The sequence below is a fragment of the Bombina bombina genome, chromosome 4, assembly GCF_027579735.1.
Source record: "Bombina bombina isolate aBomBom1 chromosome 4, aBomBom1.pri, whole genome shotgun sequence".
NCBI lineage: Eukaryota > Metazoa > Chordata > Amphibia > Anura > Bombinatoridae > Bombina > Bombina bombina.
In genome coordinates this window covers 845,721,944-845,744,851 of record NC_069502.1, presented here as the reverse complement: position 1 = coordinate 845,744,851, position 22,908 = coordinate 845,721,944, and the positions used below count along the sequence as shown (strand labels likewise).

Here is a 22,908-nt window from a genome sequence, read left to right as displayed (position 1 = left end):
AGTATTTTTACCAGCACTGGATGGTACACGCTGCACAGTCTTGTACTTAATATTACATTTCTGATCAGCATTTTTATCACATTTTTTGCTGTGTGCAGACCCCATTGTTACACAAAAATAATCACAGCGATATTAGCAGCAACAATAATAAAATGCACAATCACTTAATATGTTCTATGCACAGCACAATAAACAAAGCAAAATAAGCAAAAGCAAAGCTTCAGATAGCAACACCAGCCTCAAGTGGATACCAAAACTCTATAACGGAATAAATCAGGGAAACTTCAACACACATGAGACTTACTCACGTCACTGCCAAGTTCGCCCGGGGGACCTTATCTTAAAAGAACCTCCCGTCAACTGGCATTCATATATTACTTGCGCGCTTATCACCGACAGGACTCACAATACCTGTCGTGTCCCAGCACAGGACTGATTACCTGTCTGGAGGGGTTATCACAACTGCCGGCAGGACTTTAACCTCCGCAAACCTGTGCTTCAACCACAGGAACCCCTTTAACCTTATATCATATATTACACCTTTTAAAAATACAAACAATTAAATTTAGGTTCAAATTCACAGAAGGAAAGCAGCGTAATAAAACCACGATAACTTACCCTCTGCGAATTCCACTATCCTGACACCAAAAAAAATAGACTTTCAACTTTTATGGGCTATGTCTGCAATCAGACAGCTGTACAAACCTGGGAAACTAAGATACATTAAATAAAGTACATTTTTGGAAAGTACACTCCTTGGCGCATCAAATGAGGGGCTACATGTATTGCTAGCCCAAAAATAGACAATGTAATAATACGTGGAATATGGCTCTTTGCTTAGACTTATATTTTTTAAACAATGCAACTTATTCCATTAATTGCTGCGCACCCCAAATTCATACTAGAAATACTCTCTCTCATTTGATGCACCAAGGGTGTAATTTCTGCAAATGTGTGCTTTGTGTGCCCCATTTTAATTATTCAGGTAGCTAGAACTGTTTAATTGCTGAAAACAGGACAGTAAATTCTAAGATGCTGTTTTTGATAATTTATCAAATTGACATGCCTGCAATAAAACAGTGGAAAAGAAAAGTGAAATGTTCTTAACCCCTTAATGACAACTGACGTACCAGGTACGTCATGCATTAACAAGCAGTTAATGACAATGGACGTACCTGGTACGTCAGTTGTCTAACAGAGTGCTGGAAGTGATCACAATCACTTCCAGCAGCTCTGAGGGTATTGCAGTGATGCCTCAATATGGAGGCATCCTGCAATACCCCTTTACAAGACTCCGATGCAGAGAGAGCCACTATGTGGCCCTCTCTGCACCGGTAGTGATGGTGCCGATGGTGCCTTTGGGAGGTGGGAGGAGGGAGCGTGTGCGCGCGCGTGCACGATGCGCACGTGCACGTGCACATGCGCACATGAGCCACACTGACACCAATGAAAAAGGAAGGGGAAAAAATCTTTTTTTTTTTTTTTTTTACATTTAAAAGGATCTGGGAGGGGGTGGGGGTATTGTGGGGGGGCTGCTACACTACAGAAATAATTAAACCTACAAATAAAAGTTAAAAATAAAATTAAAATAGTTTGGTTTGTGGGGCCAAACTGGGTACTGGCAGACAGCCAGTACCCAAGATGGCGGTAATTAGGTAGGGGAGAGGGTTAGAGAGCTGGAGGGGGGGATCAGGGAGGTTGGTGCTAAGGCAGGGGTCCATCACAACTAAAATATTTTATAATTTTTATTTAAAAAAAAAAAACTCTTATTTAGTACTGGCAGACTTTCTGCCAGTACTTAAGATGGCGGTAACAATTGTGGGGTGGGGGAGGGAAGAGAGCTGTTTGGGAGGGATCAGGGGGTGGGATGTGTCAGGTGGGAGGCTGATCTCTAAAATTAACCCTGCAAGCTCCCTACAAGCTACCTAATTTAACCCCTTCACTGCTGGGCATAATTCACGTGTGGTGCGCAGCAGCATTTAGCGGCCTTCTAATTACCAAAAAGCAACGCCAAAGCCATATAAATCTGCTATTTCTGAACAAAGGGGATCCCAGAGAAGCTTTTACAACAATTTCTGCCATAATAGCACAAGCTGTTTTTAAATAATTTCAGTGAGAAGCCTAAAATTGTGAAAAATGTAAAGTTTTTTTTTTTTATTTGCTCGCATTTGGCGGTGAAATGGTGGCATAAAATATACCAAAATGGGCCTAGATCAATACTTGGGGTTGTCTACTACACTACACTAAAGCTAAAATTAACCCTACAAGCTCCCTAATTAACCCCTTCACTCCTGGGCATAAAACATGTGTGGTGCGCAGCGGCATTTAGCGGCCTTCTAATTACCAAAAAGCAACCACAAAGCCATATAAGTCTGTTATTTCTGAAAAAGGGGATCCCAGAGAAGCATTTACAACCATTTGTGCCATAATTGCAGAAGCTGTTTGTAAATAATTTCAGTGGGAAACCTAAAGTTTGTGACAAAATTTGTGAAAAAGTTAACTTTTTTTTTTTTTTTTTATCGCATTTGGCGATGAAATGGTGGCATGAAATATACCAAAATGGGCCTAGATCAATACTTTGGGATGTCTTCTAAAACAAAATATATACATGTCAAGGGATATTCAGGTATTCCTGACAGATATCAGGGTTCCAAAGTAACTAGCGCTAATTTTGAAAAAAAGTGGTTTGGAAATAGCAAAGTGCTACTTGTATTTATGGCCCTATAACTTACAAAAAAAGCAAAGATCATGTAAACATTGGGTATTTCTAAACTCAGGACAAAATTTATAAGCTATTTAGCATGGGTGTTTTTTGGTGATTGTAGATGTGTAACAGATTTTGGGGGTCAAAGTTAGAAAAAGTGTGTTTTTTTCCATTTTTTCCTCATATTTTATCTTTTTTTTTTTTAGTAAATTATAAGATATGATGAAAATAATGGTATCTTTAGAAAGTCCATTTAATGACGAGAAAAACGGTATATAATATGTGTGGGTAAACGAGTAAGAGGAAAATTACAGCTAAACGCAAACACTGCAGAAATGTAAAAATAGCCATTGTCATTAAGGGTAAGAAAATTGAAAAATGGTCCAGTCATTAAGGGGTTAAATTCTGCTTATTTCAGACAGATTACGTACTACAAATATTAATCCACATAGGTTTTGATGATAGAGCTTAGAAAAATAACATTTCATACTATTATTTATTAAGTCAGGAGTAAAAAAAAAATACACTTTTTTCACATTTGACGTGCTATTTTTAAACCTGATGATACATACACATATAATAATAATAATAATAATAATATATTATAGATGTCTTGAATTTTTTAGGTCTGCTGGAAAAAACAATATAGTTTGTATAGTTTATTCGCACAATCTTTACTTCTTAAAGTGTTTAAATGTGAACTGCAACAAAAAGCTCAAAACCAGCTTAGCACATAGGTGGCAAATGGCTTAGCAGCCAAAGGGTTAAAGGGACAGTCAACACCAGAATTTTTGTTGTTTAAAAAGATAGATAATCCCTTTATTACCCATTCCCCAGTTTTGCATAACCAATACAGGTATAAAAATACACGTTTTACCTTTGTGATTACCTTGTATCTAAGCCTCTTCAAACTGTCCCCTTATTTCAGTTCTTTTGACAGATTTGCATTTTAGCCAGTCAGTGCTCACTCCTAGGTAACTTTACGTGCGTGAGCTCAATGTTATCTATATGACCCATGTGAACTAATGCCCTCTAGTCCTGAAAAACTGTCAAAATGCATTCACAAAAGAGGCGGCCTTCAAGGTCTAAGAAATTAGCATATGTACCTACGTAGGTTTAGCTTTTAACTAAGAATACCAAGAGAACAAAGAAAAAATGGTGATAAAAGTAAATTGGAAAGTTGTTTAAAATTACATGCCTTGTTTGAATCCTGAAAGTTTATTTTGTATTTGACTGTCCCTTTAAGTCTCCCACTTAGTTAGAATTTGTGAGGTTTCAAACTGAAACCCCCATAAAGTAATGTAGATTTGAAGTCTCAGATAGTCAAACCAATCCATAGGATGGAAAGGACTTGATGTTTAAGTTGCAGTTCTTGGAATGTTTAAAGTGTGGAGTTATGGAATACCGCTCCAACTTTCGTGATCCCATGTGTGGTACCTCATTTGGAATAAGTGTCTGGTAGTGTGGAAATGAGTCCTGCAACTGAATGAATTGGAGATGGGTGAGGAAAAATTTGTGGAAGGTGTCAAAGATGATCCAAGGAGGAGAAGCAGAATTTTATAATGGGATTAGTGAGCCATTGTCGTGGTCGAGAATGTGCAGGTACCCATATCAAATTTTGCAGACTAAGGGAAGTTGAGATAATTCCTGCTTCCAGTAACTTCCATTTAGAGGGAGAGTCATTACTCCAGGCCTGTGTATGTTCCAGTGCAGCGGCGTCATAGTAAGCCAGAATATTAGGCATAGAGGAACTCCCAACACAAAGTGGGATTGGAAGGTATTTTAGAGCTTGTCAATTTTTTTTATTTTTCCACACATAAGAAGAGCACAGCGCTTGAAATTTGTATAGAAGACCTCTTGGAACAGGCAATAGAAGACAGAGGAAGCAATATGTCAGTTTAGGGAGTAGGGACATTTTAAAAGCTGCCACTCTGCCTAACCATGAGATTGAGGCATGGGGGCCGAATTATCAAGCTCTGAATGAAGCTTGATGCCCCTGTTTCCGCGTGAGCCTTCATCTAAAGACCGCTGCTCCATAACTTGTCCGCTGCCTCTGAGGCTGCGGTCCTCAATCCGCCAGATCCTATATGATCGGGCTGATTGACACCCCCTGCTAGTGGCAATTGGCCGCAAATCTGCAGGGGGCGGCATTGCACAAGATGTGCGGCAGACATGATACGCTACATCGTATCATGTCCGCTCACACTTTGGTAAATTGACCCCTTGATCACATTTCTGTAAAGACTCTTTCATCTCATGGAGTAGTGGAATATAGCTAAGAGAAATTATTACTTGAGTATCTGGAGAGAGATTAATTCCCAAATGTTTAATGGATACCGAGGACCACGAAAATGGGTAGCGAAGGTATCTCATTATGGGAAAAGTTCATACTAAAAGCTTCTGTTTTTAGATAATTGAGTTTATAGAAGTTGAGAGTGCCTAAGTAGCTAAGTAAGTCGAAAAGAGCTGGTAGTGAGTGATCAGCCTCTGAGAGTCATCAGAAAACAGAGCTACTTTATGTTCAAAGGAATGTAACCTGTATCAAAGTGTGAGCATACGCTGTCGGCATTTGTCATTTGAAGACCGCAGCCTCAGAGGCAGCGTACAAGTTATGGAGCAGCGGTCTTTAGATTGCTGCTTCATAACTGCTGTTTCCGGCGAGCCCATTCGGAGCTTGATAATTTGGCCCTCAATCTCATGGTTAGGCAGAGTGGCAGCTTTTAAAATGTCCCTACTCTGCCAGGAACGAATGCCTTCTGCCAGGGGTTCCATATTTAATGAAACAATTAGGGGAGAAAGGGGACAACCCTGACGTGTACCATTGGTGATAGGAAAGGATGAGGAGGCGAATCATAGACCCCTCACGGAAGCAGATGGGTGAGAATAGAGAGCATGGATAGCGGATAAGAAAAGTGACGGGAAGCAAAAGATATTTAGCACTTCTGACATATACGACCAATTCACAAGTTCAAGTGCCTTTTTGGCATCAATGGCAATCATGATTACAGGGAGATTTTGCTTTCTACACTCAAACATGATATCAAGCAGTCGCTTTGTGTTATCCGGACCTTGGCGATCGGTAGTGAAACCCACTTGATCTAAATTTATTAGTTTTAGTAGTATAGTATTGAGTCTAGCTGCTAGGATTTTAGCATATAGTTTTACATAATTTATGAGAGATGGGAAGATAGCTCTCACATTTGGTCTTTATTGAGTTTGGGGATGGTGGCTATAGTTGTATTAAGAAATTCTCACAGAAAAAAACATATTAGAGCAGCTTTCTCATAAACTCTCAGTTATACAGGAGTGACGCAAGTTGCAAAATACTTGTAGAAGATCCCAGAAAATCAATCTGGACCAGGAGTTTTGAAGTGTCTTAATAGAGGAGAGAATTTCTCTAGAGGTTATGGGAGAGGACAGTTCATCTGCTTGAGTATCAGTAATCTTGGGTAGTTGCAAAGAAGAGAGAAAACCCCATATCTCAGAGTTAGAGGGAGGAGGAATAGAAGAGTTATCCTGAATATTGTATAATTTAGAATAGAATGTTGCCGGGTCCGCTTTGTTAGTTTTATGGTAAAACTTTTGTTTGAGTTAGAATAAGTGTCTTTGTATCTTAGTGTTTCAAGATGGGGTTTTTTTTGGTTTTTTTTTGCTTTAATCTTAGGGATTTTAGCAAGCGTCTCGATTTACTTTATGTGTAGTGAGCAATTGGCTAGTTTAATTAGCATATTAGCCAAAGAGTCTACCCTATTTCTATTTCTCTTAGCTGACTCCTTTAATAAAGAGACCTCCTAAAAAAGCTTTTAATGAGGCCCATAGAGTGAAATAATCTGTTAGACCATTATCGTTAAATTCCAAGAATGCTTGGATTTCTTGAGAGAGATATTTGAGGTAGGGTTGGTCTGATGGAAGAGTATCAGTCAGGAAGTCTCCAAGGAAGTCTAGGTATGTCTTGAGAAATTTTAAATAGGAGGGTATCATGGTCCGACCAGGCGGAAGCTATGATCTCTATAGATTTAATACAATTCAATGACCAGGGTGAGCAAAAGAGGTAGTCGATGCAAGAATAGGCTGGTGTGGGTGCGAGTAAAAAGTAAAGTCTTTTTCAGTTGAGTGATGTGCTCTCTAAGCATCAAATTGATGTGCCATAAGATGACGAAAGCGTCCAGCTTGAGCTGTTAAAGAAGGCTTGATTAGGTGAGAAGTGTGAGAAAAGATGATCTATGTGTGGGTCCCATACTAGGTTCAGATCACTTCTAAAGATTAAGGTGCCTTGTTTGAGGGTGTCTATTTTGATGAGGAGTTTGCTGAGAAATGGGATCTAGCCTTTGTTAGGGGCATACGCTGACACTAGGGTGTAAAGGGTGTTGTGAAAGTCAACCCTTAATGCACAAAGCTCCTTTATTTGTCTCAAGCGATCGCCTCTCTAGCAACGTCACCTCTCTAGCAAAACAGCAATCTGCTGTGGACTGCCTTAGCAGCTCAGAGCGGCAATCGCTTAAAACAAATAAAGGAGCTTAATGCATGAAGTATGTTTCAATAGTCAATCCTAGCGTTGACTTTCACTTTAAGCTTGTAAATCAAGATAATAAATCTTCCTTGTGGGTCCTGTTCCACCTAATTTTTTTCAAACATATTTTTTTGTGTATCATTATGGCAACCCCCCCTCTCCTTATGGGGGGAAAGGGAAGTTTCAACAATGGGGATTTTTTTTCCCCCACCCATCTTTTATTGTGTATTGCTTCATACTCTTTTCACTGGTAAGTATTATCAGCTAAGACCAAGATAACTAGAAATTAACAACCAAATATAAGCAATTTCTATATCTTGGCCTATATCCCTGGGTAATACTTACAAGGCTCCCTATCCCTTTTTTCTTAGTCCACCGTTTTGAGCGGACATCTCTAGGAAGAGGAAATCTTTATCGGTTAATCAGGGGAGTGGTAGTTCTGTCCACGCCCCTTCGGGGAACTATTTTCACTGTTAAGTTTTACACAGGGATATAGGCCAAGATATAGAACCTGCTTATATTTGGTTGTTATATCAATTTAATGAGTTGGGAACCAGTAACTCATAAACCACTCTTTATTACACAGCTATCTGAAATTTAACCCATTGGATACCAGTAATACACCAGTATTGCTGCAATACACTCATAAGTATAAGCGACTCGAACCTCTGTGAAAGCAATTTATATGATTCATTTTTACCATATTTGAGTAATATTAATTTTAAAGTGATGGTAAACCCAAGCATATAACAAACGCTAGGATTTACCATCACTAAAAAATAAACGTTAGTTTCTCTCATTGTTTCGTAAAAACTATGTTAAACTCACCCAATCTGTAAGGAAAGAAGATTGCTAACTCAGTGCCTCTGGCCGCCCACGGCACATTGCTTTCTTCAATTAGGTGACATTTCCACCTCTAGACCAATAGCCGTGCGTGTCAGCTGTTGCTGTGTTAGCGATCTTCTTTCCTTACAGAAAGGGTAAGTTTATCATTGTTTTTTTTACCAAATGATGAGAGAAACTAACATTTATTTTTCCGTCTTAATATGAGGAGAGTCCACGGCTTCATTGCTTACTTGTGGGAATTCAGAACCTGGCCACCAGGAGGCGGCAAAGACACCCCAGCCAAAGGTTTTAATACCTCCCCCCTCCCCTCATCCCCCAGTCATTCTTTGCCCTTTATCACAGGAGGATGGCAGAGAAGTGTCGGAAAATTCTGAGTAGTCTCTTACGGAGGGTAGTACTCTTCGGTATGGGACTGGAATTTTAAGTAGTCTTGTCAGACTCTCAGTGAGAGCATTGACGAATGTTAGGGTCTGGAGATGCAGGGAGAGTCTTTCTGCGAAACTATCCAGCTCCAAAGCAATCCGTGTTGAAGAGTTTCACTGCCTGCTTCTATCACTCAAGTCCATGTCCGGAGCGATGCTACAAGACTGTCAAACTTGAGAGGCTGTGTGTCTGTTCCACAGCAGTGATTCCGGTAAGATTGTTTCATTTTATACTCATATGATAACGCAAGAAGATAGGGTCACAGTGTGACTTATTTCTCTTACTAGGTGTATCCAGTCCACGGGTTCATCCTTACTTGTGGGATATTCTCAATCCCTACAGGAAGTGGCAAAGAGAGCACACAGCAAAGCTGTCCATATAGCTCCCCTCAGGCTCCACCCCCCAGTCATTCTCTTTGCCGCTCTAACAAGTAGCATCTCCACGGGAGGGTAAAGAGTATGTGGTGTTAGATTTGTAGTTTTTATTTCTTCAATCAAGAGTTTGTTATTTTAAAATAGTGCCGGTTTGTACTATTTACTCTGAGGCAGAAAGTGATGAAGATTTCTGCTGAGAGGAAAAAGATTTTAGCATGTTGTAACTAAAATCCATTGCTGTTCCCACGCAGGACTGTTGAGTACCGGAGAACTTCAGTTGGGGGGAACAGTTTGCAGGCTTAACTGCTTAAGGTATGCTCAGTCATTTTTTTCTAACAAGACCTGGTAATGCTAGAAGACTGATAGAAATCCACATGTGGGAAGGTAAGCCATTTTCTGAGATGCAGTATAGAAGGATGGCTTAAGGGCTTAAATACTGATAGACACTGTGATGGGCTAAATTGATTACTTTATTAGTGTAATCTTATATTTGTCAAGTGTTTTAGACGTTGGAAAACACTTTTGGGGTTTTTATTACGCCTGGCATATTGTAAGACACCTAAACTGACTCAGGAAGGCCCCATAACTCCGGAATGAAGAGGGAGGGGGCCTCATTTTCGCGCCTCAGTTGCGCAGTTGTTTTGCAAGGCAGCTTCATGCAGCTTCACGTGTAGAGTCCTGAGAGTGCGGGAGGACTTCAGGGAGGCTTATTTTCTTCTACAAATAACCCAAAAGGAAGGTAGGGCCACAGCAAAGACTGTGGCACTGTGCTGTAGTGTGTTAAACCGGTAGTTTACTTCAATTTGCTCCGGTTTGGCAATAAGGGGTTAATTGATTTGAAAATGTGTGTGCAATCATTTCAAAGCATTGGGATCATGTGGTGAAAATTTCATAAAGATCGGATGTTTTTTGGTGATTTGGTAAAAAAGTGTGTGCTTTTTATTATTTAAAGGCACAGTAACGTTTTTTCAAAAAGTGATTTTTACTGTATTGTAGTGCTGTCTAAGTCTGTCAAACATGTCTGAGTCTTCAGATAGACCTTGTTCATTATGTTTAAAAGCCATGGCGGTACCCCCATTGCTTTTGTGTATAAAGTGTGCTAAAACATCTAAGCATTTTAAAGACCATGCAGTGACACTTAAAAATGTAGCACAAGATGATTTTTAACGGAAGGTAATGAGGATAGTCCTTCTTCCTCTCCCCATGTGTCGACACCAGTTACGCCCGCGCAAGCGATGCCTAGTACCTCTAGCACATTGGCCCCTATTACTTTACAACAATTAGCAGCAGTAATGGATAATTCCCTTGCAGCATTTTTATCCAAACTGCCAGTTTTTCCAAAAAAGCGCGATAGCTCAGTTTTAAATACAGAGGATGAGCAATCAGAAGCTTTGGATGATTTATCTGTAGTACCCTCACAACACTCAGAAGTAGCAGTGAGGCACGGTCTGTCTGAGGGAGAAATTTCTGACACAGGAAAAGTTTCTCAGCGGGCAGAGTCAGATTCCTTAGCGTTTAAATTTAAGCTGGAATACCTCCGCGTACTGCTTAAGGAGGTTTTAGCTACGCTGGATGATTGTGACCCCATGGTGGTCCCAGAAAAATTGTGTAAAATGGACAGGTTTTTAGAGGTCCCTGTATACACTGAGGCATTTCCAATCCCAAAGAGGGTGGCGGATATTGTGACTAGGGAGTGGGAGAGACCAAGTGTACCCTTTGTTTCCCCCCTATCTTTAAGAAAATGTTCCCCATAAACGACCCCAGGCGGGACGCGTGGCAGACGGTCCCTAAGGTAGAGGGAGCTGTTTCAACACTTGCTAAGCGTACAACTATACCAATAGAGGACAGTTGTGCTTTCAAAGATCCTATGGATAAAAAATTGGAAGGATTGCTGAAGAAAATATTTGTTCAGCAAGGTTTTCTTCTTCAACCAATTGCCTGCATTATTCCGGTAACTACTGCAGCGGCATTTTGGTTTGAGGCTCTGGAGGAGTCGCTCCAGAGGGAGACTTCATACGACGAGGTCATGGATAGAATTCATGCTCTAAAGCTGGCTAATTCTTTTATCACTGATGCCGCTTTCCAATTAGCTAAGTTAGCGGCGAAAAACTCAGGTTTTGCCATCATGGCGCGAAGAGCGCTTTGGCTCAAATCGTGGTCGGCGGATGTGTCGTCCAAAACTAAACTGTTAAATATTCCTATCAAGGGGAATACCCTATTCGGCCCAGAGCTGAAAGAAATTATTTCGGATATCACTGGGGGAGAGGGCCATGCCCTTCCACAAGATAGGCCGTTTAAGGCCAAAAACAAGGCTAATTTTCGCTCCTTTCGCAACTTCAGGAGCGGACCCGCTGCAACCTCTACTGCCGCAAAGCAAGATAACGCTTCACAGCCCAAAGCAACCTGGAAACCCTTGCAGGGCTGGAATACGGGTAAACAGGCCAAGAAGCCTGCTTCCAAGACAGCATGAAGGGGTAGCCCCCGATCCGGGATCGGATCTAGTAGGGGACAGACTTTCTCTCTTTGCTCAGGCTTGGGCAAGAGATGTTCCAGATCCCTGGGCATTAGAAATAGTTGCTCAGGGGTACCTTCTAGAATTCAAGGATTCTCCCCCAAGGGGAAGGTTCCACATTTCTCGTTTGTCTTCAGACCAAACAAAGAAACAGGCGTTCTTACGTTGTGTAGAAGATCTACTAAAAATGGGAGTGATACACCCAGTTCCAATTGCAGAACAAGGACTGGGCTTTTACTCAAACCTGTTCGTAGTTCCCAAAAATGAAGGAACTTTCAGGCCAATCCTGGATCTAAAAATTCTAAACAAATTCCTCAGAGTTCCACCTTTCAAAATGGAAACCATTCGGACAATCTTGCCGATGATCCAGGAAGGTCAATATATGACTACCGTGGATCTAAAGGATGCGTACCTACATATTCCTATCCACAAAGATCATCATCAGTTCCTAAGGTTCGCCTTTCTGGACACGCATTACCAGTTCGTGGCCCTTCCTTTCGGGTTGGCCACCGCTCCCAGAATTTTCACAAAGGTGCTAGGGTCCCTTCTTGCGGTACTAAGACCGCGGGGCATTGCAGTAGCACCTTACCTAGACGACATCTTAATACAGGCGTCGTCTTTTCACAGAGCCAAGGCTCATACGGACATTGTTCTGGCCTTTCTAAGGTCTCACGGGTGGAAGGTGAACGTAGAAAAAAGTTCTCTGTCCCCGCTCACAAGGGTTCCCTTCCTGGGAACACTAATAGACTCGGTAGAAATGAAAATCTTTCTGACGGAGGTCAGGAAGTCAAAGCTTTGAATACTTGCCGAGTTCTTCATTCCATTCCTCGGCCTTCTGTGGCTCAGTGCATGGAGGTAATTGGTTTGATTGCGGCAATGGACGTAGTCCCTTTTGCACGAATTCATCTAAGACCACTGCAACTGTGCATGCTCAAACAGTGGAATGGGGATTATGCAGATTTGTCTCCTCAAATACAAATGGACCAGAAAACCAGAGACTCTCTTCTCTGGTGGTTGTCTCAGGATCACCTGTCCCAGGGAATGAGTTTCCGCAGACCGAAGTGGATCATTGTCACGACCGATGCCAGTCTGTTAGGCTGGGGCGCGGTCTGGGACTCCCTGAAAGCTCAGGGTCTATGGTCTTGGGAAGAATCTCTTCTCCCGATAAACATTTTGGAACTGAGAGCGATATTCAATACGCTCCAGGCGTGGCCTCAACTAGCGGAGGCCAAATTCATCAGATTTCAGTCGGACAACATCACGACTGTAGCGTACATCAATCATCAGGGAGGAACAAAGAGTTCCCTAGCGATGAAGGAAGTATCCAAGATCATCAAATGGGCGGAGGATCACTCCTGCCATCTATCTGCAATCCACATCCCAGGGGTAGACAACTGGGAGGCGGATTTTCTAAGTTGTCAGACTTTCCATCCGGGGGAGTGGGAACTCCACCCAGAGGTTTTTGCTCAGCTGACCCAGCTATGGGGCATTCCAGAATTGGATCTGATGGCGTCCCGTCAGAACACCAAACTTCCCCTTTACGGATCCAGATCCAGGGATCCCAAGGCGGCATTGATAGATGCATTAATAGCGCCTTGGTCATTCAGTCTAGCTTATGTCTTTCCACTGTTTCCTCTTCTCCCTCGGCTAGTAGCCAGAATCAAACAGGAGAAGGCTTCGGTAATTTTGATAGCACCTGCGTGGCCACGCAGGACTTGGTATGCAGACCTAGTGGACATGTCATCGGTCCCACCATGGAAACTGCCATCGAGGCAGGATCTTCTAATTCAAGGTCCTTTCAAGCATCCAAATCTAATTTCTCTCTAACTGACTGCTTGGAGATTGAACGCTTAATTCTAGCTAAGCGTGGTTTCTCTGAATCAGTTATAGATACTCTGATACAGGCCAGAAAGCCTGTTACCAGGAAAATTTACCATAAGATATGGCGGAAATATCTTTGTTGGTGTGAATCCAAGGGTTACTCGTGGAGTAAGGTTAGGATTCCAAGGATATTGTCTTTTCTCCAAGAAGGATTGGAGAAAGGTTTGTCAGCTAGTTCCTTAAAGGGACAGATATCTGCTCTGTCTATCCTGTTACATAAGCGTCTGGCAGCTGTACCAGACGTTCAGGTGTTTGCACAGGCCCTAGTTAGAATCAAGCCTGTTTACAAGCCTGTGGCTCCTCCATGGAGTCTAAACTTAGTTCTTTCAGTTCTTCAAGGGGTTCCGTTTGATCCTTTGCATTCCATAGATATTAAGTTATTATCTTGGAAAGTTTTGTTTTTAGTAGCCATTTCTTCTGCTCGAAGAGTTTCTGAATTGTCTGCTTTGCAGTGTAATTCACCCTATCTGGTGTTCCATGCAGATAAGGTTGTTTTGCGCACCAAACCTGGTTTCCTTCCAAAAGTGGTTTCTAATAAGAATATTAACCAGGAAATCATTGTTCCTTCTCTGTGTCCTAATCCAGTTTCTAAGAAGGAACGACTTTTACACAATCTTGACGTGGTTCGTGCTTTAAAATTCTATTTAAAAGCAACTAAAGATTTCAGACAAACATCATCCTTGTTTGTTGTCTATTCTGGTAAGAGGAGAGGTCAGAAAGCGACTGCTACCTCTCTTTCCTTCTGGCTGAAAAGCATCATCCGATTGGCTTATGAGACTGCTGGACAGCAGCCTCCTGAACGAATTACAGCTCATTCCACCAGAGCTGTGGCTTCCACATGGGCTTTCAAGAATGAGGCTTCTGTTGAACAGATTTGTAAGGCAGCAACTTGGTCTTCACTGCATACATTTGCCAAATTTTACAAATTCGATACTTTTGCTTCTTCAGAGGCTATTTTTGGGAGAAAGGTTTTGCAAGCAGTGGTGCCTTCCGTTTAGGTTACCTGACTTGTTCCCTCCCTTCATCCGTGTCCTAAAGCTTTGGTATTGGTATCCCACAAGTAAGGATGAATCTGTGGACTGGATACACCTAGTAAGAGAAAACAGAATTTATGCTTACCTGATAAATTACTTTCTCTTACGGTGTATCCAGTCCACGGCCCGCCCTGGCAATTAAGTCAGGTTCAAATTAAATTTTTTACAATAACTACAGTCACCACTGCACCCTATGGTTCTCCTTTTTCTCCTAACCGTCGGTCGAATGACTGGGGGGGCGGAGCCTGAGGGGAGCTATATGGACAGCTGTGTGTGCTCTCTTTGCCACTTCCTGTAGGGATTGAGAATATGAGAATATCCCACAAGTAAGGATGAATCCGTGGACTGGATACACCGTAAGAGAAAGTAATTTATCAGGTAAGCATAAATTCTGTTTTTATCTGCATGGAATCAAAGGTTAATATCTCCAGAAGGGGATTATTGAACAGGGGGAATTTATGCATAATTTGCTTTATTATGTTTTTATGCTGCGACATGTGTGAGATGAGGCTGTGGCAGATGTTGGCACAGTCAGGTTTATTTTTGGCTTGGATATGTGCGCGGCCTGTTAGGATTGACGCACTTTTTCCAGGAGCAGGGGCGGTCCTGCATGGCACTCCACGTAAACCAGGTGTGGTCTCATAATTTCCTCTTTCCTGACCGTGCGGTTTACAGGAGACGAATCGGTTTCTTTATGGGGCCTGGGTCATAGGAGGTGGTGAGTGCCGCAGACATTGGGGGTATAAAGGTGCCATTTATCTTTTTCTATAGTCCATCTTAAGAGCACAAGCTATGGAGGACTCTGATACGTTAGAGGGTACTCCCTCTTTACCTAAATCTAATACCTGTTTTTATTGTGAGGAGGCTACGGTATACCCGCCTGCTCAATTATGTTCCACATGCCTTGATAAAGTACTTTTATCTAAGAAACCCAAGATGTTTAGTACCACTGAGCCGTCTACCTCTGAGGGGCCTCCGTCCCGTGAGGTGGGTTCCCTGCAGTCATCTCCTATTACACATGCAGCTTCCCATTGCACTTCTAATTCTCCTTCAGGAGGTGCCCTCATAACACCAGAATTTACTAGACAGCTGCAAATGGCAGTGTCTGTGGCTTTCAGTGCTTTACATCGCCCCAATCGAAAGGTTAAATATTGCTATCCTTATTAGGGGTCATCTACTAATTTGTTGGTTTTATCTAATACTAGATTATCCGCTGATGAGGACGCCTCTGATACTTCAGAGGATGCTCTTTCTGGGTCGAAATCTACTACCTCTAAACCTCTGGCTGTGGAGGAACCAGACTTTAGATTTAAGATCGAGCATTTACGCTTTTTGTTAAAGGAAGTGTTGGCTACTTTAGAGGTTCCAGAACCTAAATTACCCTTCTATTTTCTTCTTAAATGGGAAAAGTCCACAGCTGCATTCATTATTTTTGGAAATTCATAACCTGGCCACCAGGAGGAGGCACCCCAGCCAAAGGCTTAAATACCTCCCCCACTTCCCTAATCCCCCAGTCATTCTTTGCCTTTCGACACAGGAGGTTGGCAGAAAAGTGTCAGAAGATTAAAGTTAGTCTCTTATGGAGGTTAGTACTCTTCGAAATGGGACTGTAGTTTTAAGTAATCCTGTCAGCCTCTCAGTGAGAGCATGGATGATAGTTAGAGTCCGGAGATGCAGGAAGTGTTTCTGCGAAACCATCCCAACTCATGTTAACAGCTCCTTGGCAATCAGCATTGACGAGTTTCTCTTGGCTTACACGGTGCACCTCGTGACTGGGTGTGGTCACGTTGTAATTCCGTTTCCGTACTCTGACCGAGTGGCGACGGAGAAAGTCTGTTCGTTAGTGTCTGGTTCACAGGGGTGGTGAGTGCCCCAGCCATTGGGGATGTAAGGTGCCATTTAGCTTTTGTCCATATTTGCAATCTACAAGTCATGTAGGATTCTGATTTTTTTTTGAGATGGACATCTTTGACTCTGAGTATAATACGTCTTGTGAGGAGTATGAAGTGGCCCGGGTTATCAATGCCCATCAGTTATGTTCTGATTTCTGTTCTAGAAAACTCTCTTCCCCCGAATCAGGGAACGTAGAGTGCCTTGAGCTATCCGCTTCTGAGGATTCCATGTCCTGTGAGGCGTGTTCCCCAGAACCTTCTTTTGCTATACAAGCAGGTGTCCCTATGGCCGTTACTCCTTCTCTGAAAGGCGGCTTGTTTCCTCCAGAGGTTACGGCACAGTTCCGCATTGGCCATATATATGTTGCTGGCACATTTATATCTCCTAAGAGAAGTATTTTTAAGATAATGTCCGTGTTCTGTTAACCAGGGTCTGTCGAGCGTGAGATCTTCTGGGGAAGCGATGGCCTCTGAAGCTTCAGGGGCCCCTCACTCGGGGCCAGGGTCATCCACCGTTCCGGCTGGGTAACATTTAGCCTTCCGTTATAGACTGGCGCGTCTTTGTGTACTACTAAGGCATGTTTTGGCAGTGCTGGAGGATTCCAGTCCTACTGGGCTGAGGGCTCCTCGGTCTTCTGTGCCGGATGGCAAACTGGGTTAGACTTATCAAGATGAAGCCAATCTCCTTGACGTCTCCGTTTTTCTTTTCTTTTAAGTATCTGTTCCCGTTCTGAGCTTAGGAGAATTGGGCCTCTCATCGGCTGTTCCTGTTAGCGTGCCTATTCTCCTTGGGCGTTCACCCAAGGGTGCTGCCTTAATTTTATTTGATCCGTTTAGGATGTGTCTTATATGTATTACGAAGCTCATGCCAGTTTATCATTTTGTTTTTACCCGGCATTTCCCCTGGTCGTCTTGTCTGCCAGGAGTTGTGAGGCTCCCACCATTTTTCCTGTGTGGTACATGATTTTCCGTGAGGCTGATCCTGTAAGGGTCTTTGGAGATATTATTGTCTTCTCATTTTAAGGGCTTGTTGGAACCTGTCCCTTGTAAACCTGTGGTCTTAGAGGGGGTGTTTCCCCTCGACTCTCTATGAGATCTAGCTCTCTGGGTTTGCAAGCCGAGGGCCCTGGAGTCAGACGCACCTCCAGGTGCGGGTTGCCCTCTTTTTTTTAAACATGTTAAGAGGTCTCTCTAGGCTCTTTGGTCTGAATCTATTTCGAGCGTCCAATGTCCAGGGACATTGGGATGTGGGATGCACTGCCTAGGGTGCACTCCCTCATATGAGGTGACTTGATGGTTCCTCAGGGGGCTAGAACTTCGACCGGTCTTGGGCTCTGGGGGTCTGGCTTATGGCCATGTCTCTTGTCTGAGATTTTGGAGTCCGGATCTGGATCGGTCCTCGGTGGTGCAGTTTCAGAACTTTCAGTTTTGGAACATCCGCATGTCCCTTCAGGGGAGATTGGGTAACCACCTGAGGGTTAGTTTTGCTGTCTCTCAGGTGGGATCTTACAGTTGTTGTCAGGGACTGTTATTGCTCCTTTTTGTGGGCTCTTGGTTGTTTGTTTCAACTGAGCTGTCGGTAGGACTGCATGGTCTCTTATCAATTGGTTTTTACTGTTTCTCTCATCTCTTCTTCATGCCTATGGCTGCGGAAGCAGTCCCTTTGCGTTGCCTTCCTTCGGGGAGGTTTCAGGATACAGTATCCATTGAAGCTCCAGAGGTCCTTCTCTTCTCGTTTTATGAGGGGTTCTACCCTTCTTTGCGTGCAAGAGGTCAGGGGGCTGGATTCTGGTACTGGGACGCTGTGGTTCAGTGTCCTATCTCCTTTGTTTGGGAGTGGTCCTTCTTTGGAAGGGTGCTGTGTAGGGGTTCTGGAACCTGAGCACGTAGTATTTCTGTCTTGTCTTTGTGTAGCAAGCAAGATTGAATAATGATCAGAGTTGTTCTCCCATGGGTGTGTTCCCTTTTAGGCCCTTTTTCTTCTGAGGTGTGGTTCGGGGAATCTTGTATTCTTTGCATCGGCTGTTGCCAATCCTTTTGGACTGGGTCCATTACCTCGGAGTGGGGGTCGGGGATCTGTTGAATCTTGACCGTGTACTTCAGTTTGATGCAGGTCTAAGTGGCCTAAGGGATATCTAACCTGCCTGGTAGCTGACGGCTTGGAGTTTGATTCCTACTGTGACAGCTTTCTAACCTGGTTCAGTGGGGGGTTCATGGTGTTTCATTCCTCCACTGGTTTCATATGCTGCTGGTGTTGGATTTTCTTCTATGGTCTGGAATTTTTCCAGGAAGAGAGTTGTCGATATTTTCGACATTCTCCCACGATGGCTTAGGATCAGCTTTGCTGCCTTGAGGCTGGAGCTTGCAAGTTCTTGTTCAGAGGTGGTTGTGTGTTATCACAAGATAGCCTTTTTCTATGATAGGATACATAGTCTTTTTCAATCCTTGTCTGCAGGCTCCAAATTTTCTTCGGTTTTATATGGGTTTCCTACTTATGTTTGTCTAGTTTTAGCAGTTATGTCTGCTAGACTATGGTTCAGTGGGGAGCTTGCGGCTTCCTGGGAGCACCATAAGTCGTATGGTGTTGTGTCAGGAATCTGAGGGTTGACCTTGGTTCCTCCTCATAATCACATTTTTGTAGGTGTGGAGTTGAACTCTGGTCCTTGTCCTTATAGGAAGTTCATTTCCCTGGGCGATTGTCTTTAGCAACCTTGGGTTTGCTTTAGTCGTTCTGAGTTTGTTTTTGTTTTTTACCCTAGTTGGTGGCCTTTTAGATATCTTATCGGTCCTCTGTTTTCCCCTTCGGGGGTAGGTGAAGGTTCTCTTCGGGTTGGGGGTTAGTTCCGTGTGATCAGAAAGCCTGCGGGACTTGGCTCCTCTGGGGTTTTTTGTGCTCAATGGATTCTAGGGATTCTGAGTGGTCTCTAACATGACCTTGTAGGTTATTTAACTGATGGGCAGTTACTTGGTCCTTTCAGGTTTTTAACCCCTTGCTTCTAAGTGTTACAGTTTTTTTATCGGGTGTTGGGTAATTTCAGGCTGTGGTGCCCCTCGAAGGGGCCGCCTTCTGTAACCGCCCTTTGTTTGCATTCAGTGTCCTCTATAGCTTGGGTATTGTTTTCCCAAAAGTAATGATAGCAGCTGTGGACTCTTCCTGTTTAAGAAGAAAAACTTAAATTATGCTTACCTGATCATTTTCTTTTCTTCTGTCGGGAAGAGTCCACAGCTCTGCACCCGTGTTTTATCTATGGGGCGGCCGTATTTGTTTCAACCTATAGTGGCAGTTGCTGTGGGGGCTGGAGCCGTTACATATTGGTACAGCTCTCTATCGGAGATGATCGAGGTGGAAACTCCCCATGAGGAGATTCAGGAAATAATTAAGGCCTTGAGGGTTGCCAATTCTTTCTGTGATGCAAATATGCAGATCATTCTCCTGAATGCCAAGACATCAGGTTTTTCTGTTCTAGCCCATAGGGCACTCTGGCTGAAGTCTTGGTCTGTGGACATGACTTCAAAATTAGACTATTTTCCCTTCCGCGATTCTTTTCGGTCCAGGCCTGGACTCGATCATATTCACAGTCACTGGGGGAAAAGGTGCCTTTCTACCGCAGGATTAGGTTTATTCTTCTTAAGGACAGGGTCCTAATTTTCGTCCCTTTCGTTCGGATACATCTCAATGCCATCAGCCCCCCGCAAAGCCTGATCAGTCCAAGGGAACTTGGAAACCGTCTCAATCTTGGAATAAATCCAAGCAGAACAAGAAGCCCGCCGAGACAAAATCGGCATGAAGGGGCGGCCCCCGATGCATCACTGGATCGCGTTTGGGGCAGATTATCTCTCTTTTGTGGAGGCTTGGCTTGGGGACATGCAAGACCCTTGAGTTCTGGAGGTCATCGCTCAGTGTTACAGGATAGGTTTCAAATCTCATCCACCCAGGGGCAGATTCCTCTTATCAAACCTGTCTTCAAGACCAGAAAAACAAGAAGCTTTTCTAGGGTGCGTGAGTAATTGTGCCGGTACCTCTAGCAGAGGTCTGGGGTACCACTAAAACCTTTTTGTGGTCCCAAAGAAAGAGGGTACGTTTCACCCGATTTTGGACCTAAAGTGCTTAAACAAGTTCCTGTCGGTCCCATCGTTCAAGATGGAGACAATAAGGTCCATTCTGCCCTTAGTTCAAGAGGGACAGTTCATGACTACGATAGACTTGAAGGATGCTTGCCTTCATGTGCTGATACACAAGCATCACTTCAGGTTATTAAAATTTGCGTTTCTGGACCAGCACTTACAGCTTGTTGCTCTTCCTTTTGGTCTAGTCACTGCCCCAAGAGTCCTTTATTAAGGTTCTGGGGGCTCTGCTTGCGGTGGCGAGATCCAGAGGTATTGCAGTAGCGCTATATTTCGACAACATCCTGCTTCAGGCTCCGTCCTTTCGGCTGGCAGAGGACCATTCAAGAGCTCTACTTCTTCGATCTCATGGATGGAAGATAAACTTAGGAAAGAGTTATCTGGTTCCCAGTAACAGGGTGGAATTCCTGGGTACGATAATAGATTCCATATCCATGAGGATATTTCTTACAGCCCTCTGTGGCCCGGTGTATGGAGGTAATTGGGCTCATGGTGTCCAGCATAGATATCATCCCATTCGCCAGATTCCATCTCAGACATCTTCAGCTGGGCGTGCTAAGGCAGTGGAACGGCGACCATTCGGATCTGTCACAACAGATTTCACTGGACAACCGAGAGAATCGCTCTCTTTGTGGTTCTGTCCAGATCACCTGTCCCAAGGGACATCCTTCTTGAGACCATCCTGGGAGATTGTGACTATGGACGCAAGTCTATCAGGATGGGGAGCTGTTTGGGGTGCCAGGAAATCACAGGGCCTGTGGACTCGAGAGGAATCTCTCCTCCTGATCAACATTTTGGAACTTTGAGGGATCTTCAATTCTCTGAAGGCTTGGCCTCTTCTGGGTTCGTCCCAGCCTCAGTGGCTTACATAGACCATCAGGGGGGAATGAGGAGCTCCCTAGCAATGAGGGAAGTATCTCAGATTCTGGAATAGGCGAAAGCCCAAACTGCTCGCTGTCAGCGATCCACATTCCGGGCGTGGAGAACTGGGAAGCGGATTTTCTCAGCAGACAATCGTTTCATCCGGGGGAATGGTCTCTCCATCCCGAGTTGTTTGCGGAGATTTGCTGCAGATGGGGGATGCCAGAGATGGATCTCATGGCATCCCGTCTCAATACCAAGCTACCCAGATACGGGTCGCGCTCAGGGATCCTCAGGCAGAGCCGATAGATGCATTAGCAGTGCCTTGGAGGTTAAACCTAGTTTACATCTTTTCACCGTTACCACTTCTCCCTCATGTATTGGCCCGCATCAAGCAGGAGCAAGCTTCGGCTATTCTAATTGCTTGATCATGGCCGCGCAGGATGTGGTTCGCGGACTTGGTGGGGATGTCATCATCTCTTCCATGGAGGTTACCTTGTCGCAGAGATCGCAGGGTCCTTTTGTTCATGAGAATCTAGATTCTCTGAGGCTGACTGTGTGGAGATTGAACGCTTAGTCCTTGCCAAGAGAGGTTTTTCGGAGAGAGTGATTGATGCTCTCATTCAAACTAGAAAGCCAGTCACCCGTCTCATCTATCATAAGGTGTGGAGGACCTACTTATTCTGGTGTGAAGAGCGTGGATTCCACTGGCATAAGGTCAAGGTGTCCAGGATTCTTTCCTTTCTCAAAGACGGTTTGGAGAAGGGACTTGTTGCTAGTTCCTTAAAGGGACAGGTTTTGTCTCTATCTGTGCTATTGCACAAGAGGCTCGCTGAGCTTCCTGATGTACAATCTTTTGTTCAGGCTCTGTCTAGAATCAGGCCTGTGTTTAGACATTCCGCTCCTCCTTGGAGTTTAAATCTGGTTCTTAAGGTTTTGCAGAGGGCCCCATTTGAGCCCATGCATTTGGTTGACATTAAATTACTGTCTTGGAAGGTTCTCCTTCTACTGGCTATTGCTTCTGCACGCAGAGTCTCTGAGATGGCAGCCTTGCAATGTGAGCCTCCTTACCTAGTTTTTCATGCTGATAAGACTGTTCTTCACACTGGGTTGCGTTTTCTCCCTAAGGTTGTGTCTGATCGCAACATCAATCAGGAGATTGTGGTTCCTTCATTGTGTTGATTACTTCATAATTTTGATGTGGTTCGGGCTTTGAAATTCTATCTTCAGGCTACGAAGGATTTTAGACAGACTTCGGCAATACTTGTTGTCTATTCTGGGAAGCGCAGACGGCAGGAGGCTTCTTCCAATTCCCTATCTTTTTGGTTGAGGAGCATTATTCGCTTAGCATATGATACAGCGGGACATAAGCCTCCTCAGAGGATTACGGCTCATTCAACTAGAGCTGTGGCTTCATCTTGGGCCTTCAAGAATGAGGCATCCGTGGAGCAGATTTGTAGGGCAGCTACCTGGTCCTCCTTACATACCTTTTTCAAACTTTTACAAATTTGACATTTTTGCTTTGGCTGAAGCAGCTTTTGGGAGAGAGGTTTTGCAGGCTGTGGTGCCCTCAGAATAGGGTCTGCCTCTCTTTTACCCTCCCGTTTTCATTCAGTATCCTCTAGAGCTTGGGTATATGTTTCCCACAAGTAAGGAATGAAGCTGTGGACTCTCCTCATATTTGGATGGAAAACATAAATTATGCTTACCTGATCCTTTCCATCTGTATGAGGAGAGTCCACGGCC

General features: G+C 43.7%; 1 protein-coding gene across 5 annotated transcripts in view; it reads left to right on the top strand.

The window, feature by feature from the left end:
* Positions 1-22,908, top strand: part of LOC128657258 (gastrula zinc finger protein XlCGF26.1-like) — a 438,901-nt gene that overhangs the window by 259,611 nt on the left and 156,382 nt on the right. The gene's annotated exons all lie outside the window — the stretch shown is intronic.